The sequence below is a fragment of the Podarcis pityusensis genome (assembly GCF_964106645.2).
Source record: "Podarcis pityusensis genome assembly, chromosome: 3".
Lineage (NCBI taxonomy): Eukaryota > Metazoa > Chordata > Lepidosauria > Squamata > Lacertidae > Podarcis > Podarcis pityusensis.
The window spans coordinates 58,407,263-58,419,379 of NC_138026.1; the positions used below are offsets into that span (position 1 = coordinate 58,407,263).

The following is a 12,117-nucleotide window of genomic DNA, read 5'->3' on the forward strand; positions in this document are numbered from 1 at the left end:
ATTCATTCACAGAGAGAAGCTCTCCTCTGTTCAGAATGGAAGAGAGGTTTGGTGTTCAATCCTAGCATGCAGTGAAATGTGGGGTTGTCTGCAGGGGCAGGTTCAGAGAGGCTGAGCCAATGCAAACTGGGATTGAGCAGGAAGAGCAAACAGTCTCTCATGAATCGTGGGTTTTTGAGGGGATATTTACTAAGGCCTTTTGTGGGAATCAGAGGAGGCAGGACCGACTCACCTATAAGGCGGACTGAATCAGATGCCTTGGGTGGTGGAATATCGTGGGGCAGCAGCCCCATGGGTTCCCTGCTCACCACTACCGACGCTAGCAGGTTGGTGTAAAATCCAGTAAAGCAGATCTTAAGAGTTAAAGTCCTGACCCAAATTACAAGAAATTGTATAATTCATCAACATTCTAATTGCACCTGTTGTGGCCAAACAGGTGCAATTAGTCGCTATTCCTGCGCTACTGATCACAGTGCTGTAACTTAGCATGGCAAATACATATCCAGTAACATACATTATGGAGAACTGTTAAGTAAAACATATAAGCAAATCCAACTCCGGCTTCACCTAACTATCTGCCATGGCAAACTTCACTCAGATAAAATCTGTACTGGCCCTTATCCATCTGTAACCAGATGTTCTGACCATGCCTATATTCTTACCATATGAACACACATGGAGTCTGTGTGCAGACTTAGCTTCCCTGTAAATTGCAGTTTATGGGAATGCTCTACTCACATGTATAAGACAAATCCATAAAAACAAATTGCACATAATTGTATTGAACTGGTTGTATGGAGTATATGTATATGTATGTATATGTATATCCCAGAAACAGTAAACTGGAGCTTTTGTCATTAACCTTCCTGAATCTTAAATTATTAAGAGCTTCTTACAATTCTATTTGCTTTAAAATAATATCTTTTAAACCCAATGACACAATTGGAACACCCTTCCTTCAGATGTCAAGGAAATAAACAACTATCTGACTTTTAGAAGACATCTGAAGGCAACCCTGTTTAGGGAAGTTTTTAGGATTGATGTTTTTATATCTCCTGTTATATCTCATGTCCTGTTGCTCCGCCATGACCTCCCTGCCAATTTGGATACAATAAAGGAACTGGAGGCCCCTCGACTGTCCTCGGGTCCAGTATTGGACCACTTTGATCGGATATCCCCAGCCGATGTGGACAGACTCCTCCGAGCTGGAAAGCCCACCACCTGTCCTCTTGACCCGTGCCCGTCTTGGCTGATTAGAGCGTGTCCAGACGAGGTGCGGGCCCCCCTGGGGGATATCATCAATTTGTCCCTTGGCACCGGGATATTTCCAGGGGAATTGAAGGAGGCAGTGGTGCGCCCGCTCTTAAAGAAAACATCATTAGATCCCTTAGATCTATCCAATTACCGCCCGGTTTTGAATCTTCCATTCCTGGGTAAGGTGATTGAGAGAGCGGTTGCTGAACAGCTTGGTAGGTTTCTGGATGAAACATCGGCTCTGGATCCATTCCAGTCTGGCTTCCGCGCTGGTCATGGGACCGAGACGGCTCTGGTCGCCCTAACAGATGATCTCCGCAGGCAGCTGGATCGAGGCGGGTCGGGGCTGCTGATTCTCCTAGACCTGTCAGCAGCCTTCGACATGGTTGATCACGAACTCCTGGACCACCGCCTTGCCGACGTGGGGATCCAGGGCACAGTCCTTCAATGGCTGCGCTCATTTCTCTCCGGTCGGGGACAGAGGGTGGCGCTTGGGGGGGAATTGTCATCCCGCCACTCCTTGGTGTGTGGAGTGCCTCAGGGTGCGATACTCTCCCCGATGCTTTTTAACATCTTTATGCGCCCCCTCGCCCAGCTTGTCCGGAGTTTTGGGCTGGGTTGCCATCAGTATGCCGATGACACCCAACTCTATCTGTTGATGGATGGCCATCCTGACTCGGCCCCAGACACACTGACCAGATGTTTGGAAGCTGTGGCTGGATGGTTACGTGGAAGCCGGTTGAAGTTAAATCCTTCGAAGACAGAGGTCCTCTGGCTGGGACGGGACGATATGGGATTGGGGGGGCAACTCCCATCTCTTGCAGGGGTGCAATTAGTGCCAGCACCGTCCGTTAAGAGTTTGGGTGTAATCTTCGATACCTCCCTCTCTATGGAGGCGCAGATTACAGCTATAACAAAGGCGGCATTTTTTCATCTCCGCCAAGCTAAGCAGTTGGCCCCTTATCTCTCTCGCCCTGACCTAGCCACTGTGATCCACGCGACGGTCACCTCCAGACTGGATTATTGTAACTCGCTCTACGTGGGGCTGCCCTTGAGACTGACCCAGAAACTCCAGCGGGTGCAGAATGCCGCAGCGAGACTCCTTATGGGGTCTTCGCTGCGAGATCACATTCATCCGGTACTATACCAGCTGCACTGGCTCCCGGTGGAGTACAGGATCAGGTTTAAGGTGCTGGTTTTAACCTTTAAAGCCCTATACGGCCTAGGACCCTCGTACCTACGGGACTGCCTCTCCTGGTATGCCCCACAGAGGAACCTACGGTCTGCAAATAAAAACATCCTGAAGGTCCCAGGCCTCAGAGAGGTTAGGCTGGCCTCAACTAGAGCCAGGGCTTTCTCGGCTGCGGCTCCAATCTGGTGGACCGCTCTGTCACAAGAGACTAGGGCCCTGCGGGACCTGACATCTTTCCGCAGGGCCTGCAAGACAGAGTTGTTCCGCCAGGTCTTTGGTCAGGGCCCAGCCTGACTCCCTCCTCTGGCAACCTGCACAGAACTTTGCTTAACGGTTGCCATTAATTTGATTTTAATTAATTTTTATAATGAAATGTTTTAGAATGTTGGATTATTTGATTGTTTGATTATTTGTTTGTTGTTAGCCGCCCTGAGCCTGGCTTTGGCTGGGGAGGGCGGGATATAAATAAAATTTATTATTATTATTATTATTATTATTATCTGTTGTAAGCCGCCTGTCTGCGGAAGTGGACAAACACCGCCTCCCTCTGCCTTTAAAGGGAGATGAGCGCCGCAACCCCAGAGTTGTCCGTGACTGGACTTAACGGTCAGGGGTCCCTTTACCTTTACCTTTAAGCCACCCAGAGTGGCTTACACCCGAGATGGGTGGGATAATAATAATAATAATAATAATAATAATAATAATATTAGGATGATGATGATGATGATGATGTTATCTGATTTATTACCCAGACAATAAACTCTGCTTGCTCTTTCTGCATATTCTGCCATGCTTTTACTGGGCAAATGGTTATGCTTTTTATTGATCAGCCCTTTCAGTTATCCCATCCATAAGAAGCTCTCAGCACTATAAACCAAGAATGGACAAGATTTTCCTATTTCCATGGAAGCCAGTGGTGCTTCTTGCCTCTAATTTCACTTACAGCATGCCCAAGTCCCCAATGCACTCTGTTGGCATTTATTCCCTTCCTCACTTGCTCTTCCTTCCATTATTAAAGAAACATTTTTTGTGTGTGGCTTGAACATAGTTCCCAAGTGTATTCTAGTCCTGATTTTTAATCACAGGGATTGGCTGCCAGTCACAGACTGCTTGAGCTCTGCTCTTGCTGAATGTGATTTCAGCAGCATCCCCTGATTAAATTATACCATTGCTTAATCAAGGATGATGTATTCCTTTTATATTGCAGGCAAGCAGGGGTACTGGATAACAGAAAGGGTCTGTAATAGTGCTTTGTAAATGGTTCTGCTCATAATCTCAAGGGATAAGATGGTTATTTGTCTATATAATATGTTAATTTTGATTTTGCATGTAGGACGGAAGACTATGCATTTGAGGGGCATGTCCAGAATCCATTTACCAATAAATGGACAAAAAGGTACTTATACATCTACTGCTTTCAATTGATATGCTGCCAGGTGTGCCTTATTTTCATTTAATAACCTTTGGATGACCGACTTCTTCCAAAAATGGTTTTGTAGTGATTTAAAAACATAATAGTAATCCTGAGGTCATGGACAGAATGTACATTGCAAACTGCAGCTAGGTCCTGCTTCTTTTCCACATCAGCTCATCTGAGTTGATTTTCTTGTAATAGGAGTGAATCACTTCATGAGTTTGCTAGCTAGGGGATTCAGGTTAAGCCCAGGGATAGTGTTTCTCTCTGCGCAGGTATGAAAGGGGATGCAGTGTAGCAAAAGCTTGACCCACTCATCTCCTTCTTCCACCTCCTGGGGGCCAATATAATAGCTCTGTTTGTTGAGAAAGCTATAACTACATCTTCTTTAATAACTACTGGTAGATTTCTGGTTTTCAAACTTGCAAGTCTAGTAGAATTCTTGACAAAGGCTGGACAAGGAAGCAGCGAAGAAAGGTATAATTAGTAATTTCATTTAAATACTAGGTATAAACCATTCCCACCATAGCTACAACCTGCAATGCGCTCTATGTGGGGCTACCTTTGAAGGTGACCTGGAAACTATAACTAATCCAGAATGTGGCAGCCAGGCTGGTGACTGGGAGTGGCTGCAGAGACCATATAACACCAGTCTTAAAGACCTACATTGGCTCCCAGTTCGTTTCCAACCAATCACAATTCAAAGTGTTGGTGCTGACCTTTAAAGCCCTAAACAGCCTCGGCCCAGTATACCTGAAGGAGTGTCTCCACCCCCATCATTTAGCCCAGACACTGAGATCCAGCGCCAAGGGCCTTCTGACTGTTCCCTCACTGCGAGAAGTAAGATCACAGGGAACTAGGCAGAGGGCCTTCTCGGTAGTGGCGCCTGCCCTGTGGAACAGCCTCCCATCAGATGTCAAGGAAATAAACAACTATCTGACTTTTAGAAAACACCTGAAGGCAGCCCTGTTTAGGGAAGTTTTTAATGTTTGAAGTTTCATTCTGTTTTTAGTCTTCTGTTGGGAGCCGCCCAGAGTGGCTGAGGAAACCCAGCCAGATGGGCGGGGTATTTATTATTATTATTATTAACCTAATATACCCTGTTTCTTGGCAGGCTTCAGCCCTTACTTTGTGAATACTGTAATGCCAAAAGTCTAGAAATAACTGTTGGTTTGGAAAGATCTAAGTGGCATTCCACCACTGCATTATACATCGTCTACATAAAACTTCTTTTTTTTAAAAAAAAGACATAGATATCTCTGTCTGACAATAATCAAATAAAAAATAAAAAATACACATGTTTGATAATTACTGAACTAATTCTTGCCCAACCTGCAGCAACGTAGGTGACATGTTTGGGTTACTTTGCTCCTTCAAAGCCACAAGCCTGCAAAACCTTAATCTGAGGTCTTCTCTACTTGCCGGCTCATTTGCCAGATACCCTTCATATATATTGGCATAGCCCACCTACTTCAAAGAGGTCTGGAGATGGCTTGGGCTGCCTTGGTTTCTAGTTTTTCCTCCTTCCTGATGGCTCCAGTAGGATTTAAACTGAGGCTGCATACATGCCACATATTTAAAGCACATTTTCACTCCCAAAACGAACCTTGGGAGCTACAACTCCCAGTGGGCATAACAAAATACAATTCCCACAACCTTAGTCTCAGCCAGGTACAGAGGTTACCTTGCACTTGTCTGAAAAGATGTTGGGGACCTATATCTCAGGCAAAGTATATTTCTGTACAAAATTATGGTTACGTATTGCTATAGAATTTCATGATTCTGCTTTCATTTTAATGTTAGTCTATACATCTATTCAAAACTCAATTTTAAAGAAGACAGAAGACGGAAGTCAGACATATTAGGCAGAAAAGCTTCTAGAACATAATTTGGCATCCTGAATACATTATGTTTTATTAATTTCCAAAAAGATGTTTTCTCTAGCCCTCATAGTTTTCCCAAGCCACCTCCTGAGTTTCTATATATTGCTTGCTGTATGTTATCTTGTATTCTTGCAAATCAGAACATTAAAAATAAAATAAATGAAAAACTATGATTACAGATTGTGTCTTTCCTTAATTATTAAATAATAATTATAACAGTAATTTAGCACAGGTTTAAGGGTATCTCAGAGAAGGCCATTATCATTGGTTTTTCCAACAATGGTATGACTAAGATAGTTGAATACCACCCAATGTAGAATTTACATCTCTTCAGAGTATATCCACTGAAATTAATGAACATAGTCTTGTAATATTCATTGTTCTTTATTCTATGCTGTGTAAAGCTTAGTTGAAAACCACCCATTGCCACTAAAACAGATGTAGTCTATCAGGCCCAAGATTCGTAGCATGTTATCCAGGGAAGGCATTAGATAATAGGCCTGTGCTTGAAATATTTACGGGAAAGGGTTTAGTGATGAAAATATCAGAATTTGGTGTTCTAGTTTTATCATAATAAAGGGGCAATACATTTGTCTAGGCTTCCTACACAACCTGCAGAATGCAAATTGATATCTATTTAAAACCACAGTGTTTTTTTATGCAATATTATAGGATGATGAGCAAAAGTGATGGCGCTAACAAATTGAAATGGATGACGTAATCTTGGTGAACAAGATGTCATCATTCAAAGGAGAATTTAACTAGCAATCCAGGGCCAACATCACTATGGCATGGCGAGGTGATGAGTGAAATGGCAGGTAAAAAAAAAGTCACTTGTCATTCTATCTACAGGAAGAATTTTTCTCCAATAGTTAACAGGTGAAATTGAATGCTTTTTGGAGCCTGCCCTTGCCATCTTTTTGTGTGTGTTAAATTGACATGAATGTCAGCTGGAATGGCAATTCTGGCTGATGGACGAATTGGTCGGGGTGTCCATTTGAGAAGTTTATGTGAGCTAAAATAATGAAATGCTGACCCTTAGCAGCAATACATGCGTTCATTAAAAGATATTGTTATGCGCCGCCCCCAATCTCTGCTGAGCTATAGCAAGATTCCAGGGGGTTCCAGACACTTAAATCAGGGTTGTGTTTCCATTGGAAAATCAAGGCACAACAGAGGTTGCAGTGTCTTTGTGAAATATGGTTCATTTACACATATTTATACTTGAGCCTTGATGGAGGGAGAGAAGAACACGTTACACCTCAGGAGCATTTCTTCTTGCTTCTCCCACGCTCCTTGGTCTTTGCGCGCAGCCTCTCCCAGCCAGCACCACGTGGAGTTCTGTCCCCACTTCCTTCTTGCCCTTTCCAGAAAATTCTGGGAAAAGGGTGCTTTTTTTCCTGTGGTGACATCACAACCCCTGTAACCCTGGCAACCTGCCCCTCCCAAAGGACAGCCTTTGTGCTGTCAGTTGGTCTTAATGGCCCTGTACTCCTCTCTCTTGGTTTCTTAATGACACCTCTATCTACCTTTCTCACACTTCTCCACAGATAATAGAGCATAGAGTTGGAAGGGACCACAAAGGTCATGTTGCCCAACCCCTGCAATGCAGGAATCTTTAGCCCAATATGGGTCTTGAACCCACAACCCGGAGCTATCCCAGACTTCCCATGAAAACATCATAGAAGCCTCCTGTACCCTAGATTGTGCCGTGCTTTGTTCCACTCCACATTCTTAATTCACATTTCTTTTTGCCCAATTTGTGTCCCTCTTTTCTTCAATCAATGTGAATGAGCCCTTTGGACACAAGGCCCTAAGTGTTCCTTGCTTAGTTTAAGGGATGTTTGATTTTGCAAGGTGATACACCGCGGCTGATGAGCCAACACTGTATCAAGTGTGGGTGTGGGGAAGCCTCATATGTTACACTTCTCTTTCTTCTATCACAAAGAGAGAAAGTCATAACATATGGAATGGGCTTAGTCTTTAAATAGCAGTCAAAATTAAATGTAGATTTTGGTTCAGGATTCAACATATCTTTCTGTCTTGGGAGACAAATAGCACTTTTCAGGAGCACAAAATATGCAGTACATCTAGATTGTGTATGAACTATGCAGTGTGTGTGTGTGTGTGTGTGTGTGTGTGTGTCTGTGTGTGTGTCTGTGTGTGTGTGTGTGTGTGTGTGTGTTGTGCACCCCCCCCCCGAGTTCTCAGCTTCCATTAATTCTAGAAAAAAAATGTCATGCTAATCTTTCTTATAGCAAGTGCTAGCTACCTGATGTAGTCTGCTAGACTGTCACACTTGGACAGCTTTCTTGATAAATTACACTCCCGTTTTAATGACCGTGTCTGACATGCAGGCAATGGAATGACAAGGCATTCATATGTTGTTAATATAACTCAAGACTATGGCTGACCTTTCAAAAATTTTATTCATAAGAGTTTTGCATTTCATTTTGTTTGGTTAATTAAACTAATTGCATTGCTCAGTGGCCTCTAGCTAGAGACCTGAGCAAAGACTTTACAAGAGGGACCTTTAAAATAACTCAGCATAAGCAAGCACTTATGCTGTGTTGCTTCCTGCTACTTGTATGGTGTCACTGCAGAAGGACTTCCATATAATTTCTTTGGCAGCTTTCTGAAGTAAAACGTCTTCTATTTAGGGCTGTCAATCAATTAAACACTTAAAAATACCTAACCTAAGTAGTGTGATTTCTGGGTAGATGCTCATGATAAATAAACCTCTTAGGTTATTTCTTTTGAATGAAGGCTTATTAACTAACTTTCACCAGTTTTAGCAAAACATATAATGCAAGCCAGCACCTTTGTGCCATAGGAACTTGATGGGGTGACGAAGGAGTGCTTGGCCCTGACACTCTTGCCATCTGAACGAAACAAAGTTTATGAATCCTGGAATGATCATCCGAAAATGTCTAGTGAACAGGACTGTGCAGTCTGAAAGATTAGAAATATTGCATAAGCAAGCAGCTGGTTCAAAGAAAGATATTATCCTACCTAATTTTGCAAGGTAAGGTGATGGGCACATGAGTCAGAGTTATGAGTTGTGCTCATGAACGGATTAGAGGTCAAACACCAGGTTTAGAGGTCAAATACCAGGTTGAATAGATAAGATAAGGGTAGAGGAGGAAGGGGAGGGCAGGGGTGCCAACTTGAATAAAATATTGGGGGGGGGGGCAAGTAAGCACTGCCTGCATAACTGATCACATGATGCAGTGCAATGACACCATTTGAATGGCAATGCCCATCAATATTTTTTTTTGGGGGGGGGGGGGGGTTTCCAGCCCCATCAAATATTTTATTGGGACGTCTGAAAACCCCTTGCCCCCTAGGAGTTGATTAGCCAATGTTGTATTGTTAACCAGTGTGACAGGTTTCTCAAACAGCTGGACTAGCTTCGAAGGATGTCACCGTCACCATTTAAAAAAAGAAAAGAAAATACACCTACCAGATTAAGGTCAGGTGTGAAGCATGGAATGCCTGCGACCAACAAAGCTGTTGCACATTATGCTGCTCCTCAATTACCTCACAGCACATCTGAACCTTACGGTATCACTAGAGGAATCCTCCTGTGAATTGACCTAATTTTGTCAATTTTCAGCACTTTTTAACTTGCTATATCTGTGCCAATTTTTATCAGATAAGTTTATACTTTCATATATCCCACCAGGTAGATTCTGTATGCTAAGTTTACTCCCTTGCACCTATAATTTGAACTACAATTTGAACAGTAGCATTTTGTTGTGGAGATATCTCTGCATACATTCACTTCTGCCGTTGCACATTTTGAAACTTCGGAGCTGGCGGGTGAGAAGTCTGCGCCTCCCTGCGGATGTTGCTGGGACTCCACCTCCCATCAACCGCAGCCAGCCTGGGATGATGGAAGTTGGAGTCCCAGCAACAGCTGAAGAGCCGCAGCGATTGATCGCAGAGCCAGCAGCTGCCCCGGATTAATTCGCAGGAAGAGGTTCTTCCTTCCAAAAATCCCCGCTGAGCTTTCTTTGCGCGTCGCTGCTAGTGGGGAAGACGCGCGTGGATATTGGCAGCGCCCAACCGCGCGGCTGCCTGGGCTCATTTGGGACAAAGAGCGGGATATAAATTTAAGAAATAATTAGCACACGCACCCGTGTGTGTGTGTGTGTGTGTGTGTGCAAAAGAGAGAGATCCTATTTATATGCCCCAAATATAGAGGCTATTTGGAGTGGGCGCTTTTCTTTCAGCCCCAAGCGCGGGAACGGGTGGAATTGAAAGGCGCAGCGGGAGACGTTTCACGCCTTTCTTCAGCGTCACCCCTGGAAGCAAGGCGCCGATGGTTTGTGCCCTCGGCGACTCGCCTTACGACTCCGGCTCGGGAGAGTTCATATCTCGGGAGGAGGGGGTGTGTGTGAAGAGGGAACCAGGTCACGCGACCTCTTGAATCAACGGAGAGCTGAAAACTTTTCGAGCTTGCCTGTCTCCTCCTCTCTTCCCTCAGAGAGAGAGAGAGACACGCCTCCCATTGGCCGCCGCCGAGGAGGGGCCCTCTGTCCCCGCCCCCAGAAGAGAAACTCCCACCAAGGGCACCTCTGCTTTTCCCACGGATTTGCCGGGGGGCTGCAACATCTGGCTGGCTGGTGCAGGTGAGAGGGAACGGCTAGCACGAGTCCGCGCGCCACGGCGGGACTTGGGCTGGAGCCCGAAATAAATGCCCCCCCTCCGCTCCCCGGCCCCTTCTGCCCCCGCCTCCCACTCCCGCGCCCCCTTCATGGCTTTGTCTGCCTGAGCCCCTGTGAGGAGGAGGCGGCGGTGGCGGCGCGCGTGGAACATGGAGAGAGGCGCTCGCGGTCTGGCTTGCGCGGAGCCTCCCCTGGTGTGAAGGCACCCGAGAGGCGGAGGAGCCCGCCGGGAAGAGCACGGCAGCCGCCGGACCCTCGGAGACCCCGCGCACTTGCTGCAGGTAATTCGCGGCAGCGGCGGACGGGGAGGGACCTGAAACCCTTTCGGCGTCTTTCTTTCCTTAAAGGAGATGCCCTGCCGTCTTCGTAGGAGGGCGAAGGGGATTCGCAGCGATCCTTAGGATTCCCAGTTGACGGAAGGAGCAACTCTGTTCTTCGCCTTGTTCCTCGCCCGCCTCCCATATGTATATTTTAACATGCACTTGTCGGAGCTGGGGGGTCTGTTTCAATAGATTTCAATTGGATAGGGGGCAGAGTGATAAAATGGGGGAGGCAGCGTTCCCTAAAATGGGGCACCCTTGCCCAAAAAGGGCCACGGCACGTGAAGAGTCTCCCCGCTGCTCTGTGCAGCTGCTACACCCTCTTTTGTTTGGCTCTGAAATTCTTAAGCAACAATTCCTTACCAGCTTCAAGGCGCAAGAAATGGACGGGGAAAAGGCTGGCATTCGTCCAAGGGTAGTTTCTTGTCTATTTTTAAAGGAACTTGGCATTTTCTATTTAAATTTTTGTGCTGGTTTACACACACAACACACAATCACACTTGCTTTGCCGAATATTTACAGGGATGAGAGGGACAGATGGAAACTATCAAGGGGAGTGTATTTTTCCCATGACAGAAATGAGAAGAAACACATGCCGTTCTTCCCTTAAATCAGGTTAGGGTTTCAGTCTGGATTGTTAATTGACCAGACAGATGGTTGTAAGAAGCATGCCATGCTCAGATGACCCGTTAATGAAGAATTTAAATAGCCCATGTTTAAAATTAACAAGGTCTTGGTCACATTACATAGAATTCAGGCCATCTGCTCCTTTATAGTAGTACATAAAAAGTGTAGAGGTTTTCCTAGTTTAAAAATTTCAGGAATGGAAGAACTGTTAGTTTGTGTCCATTTAAACTGCAGTAGATAAACTACACTTGAAAAGTGGGATCCCAAGTAAAACCGAAAATGAAAGCTCAGACAACAAATTCTGGCTAAATTGAAGTTCTCAGAAGTTGTGCATGAGAGGGTTGTGCATTTGGTACATATTCTTCAATGGACCTTTTTCTGTAGTATCAGCTTTCCTTTTGACTCCCACTACCAAACATAGCATTCAATAAGTGTGCGTTTATCATATAAGTTGCAATCTTGCACACAGTGTGTCTGCTTAAAGCTCATTGACGTCAGTGTTAATTGGCTGCAGATTGTGTTCAGGATTGCAACCAGGTATTTAGATATGGAACTATCCTGCTCAGTAAAACTGCATCTCAAAAGAAATTCCATATTTTGGGACTTGGTTCTGTAACTGGTGTTGTCTGATATCATACAAGTAAAGCACACGCCGAATTTCTATTTGCGTATAATGGACCGCATGAGAGAAACATTTCTCCCTTTTGAGTTTTTGAAAAGGGTCTACTAAGAAGAAGCTATATTCTTAGTAGATTGA

The 12,117-nt window shown here is 44.9% G+C and overlaps 2 protein-coding genes across 3 annotated transcripts in view; one reads left to right on the forward strand and one right to left on the reverse strand.

The window, feature by feature from the left end:
- SAMD3 (sterile alpha motif domain containing 3) overlaps positions 1 to 11,367 on the reverse strand; it is a 37,576-nt gene extending 26,209 nt beyond the window's left edge. Inside the window, exon 1 of the mRNA XM_080999690.1 lies at positions 11,097 to 11,367. The gene's annotated coding sequence lies outside the window, so the exon portion shown is untranslated. The remainder of the gene's footprint in view (positions 1 to 11,096) is intronic.
- TMEM200A (transmembrane protein 200A) overlaps positions 10,090 to 12,117 on the forward strand; it is a 46,911-nt gene continuing 44,883 nt past the window's right edge. Inside the window, exon 1 of one of the 2 annotated variants that reach the window (XM_080999699.1) lies at positions 10,090 to 10,694. The gene's annotated coding sequence lies outside the window, so the exon portion shown is untranslated. The remainder of the gene's footprint in view (positions 10,695 to 12,117) is intronic. The other variant, XM_080999698.1, reaches the window with a different exon arrangement.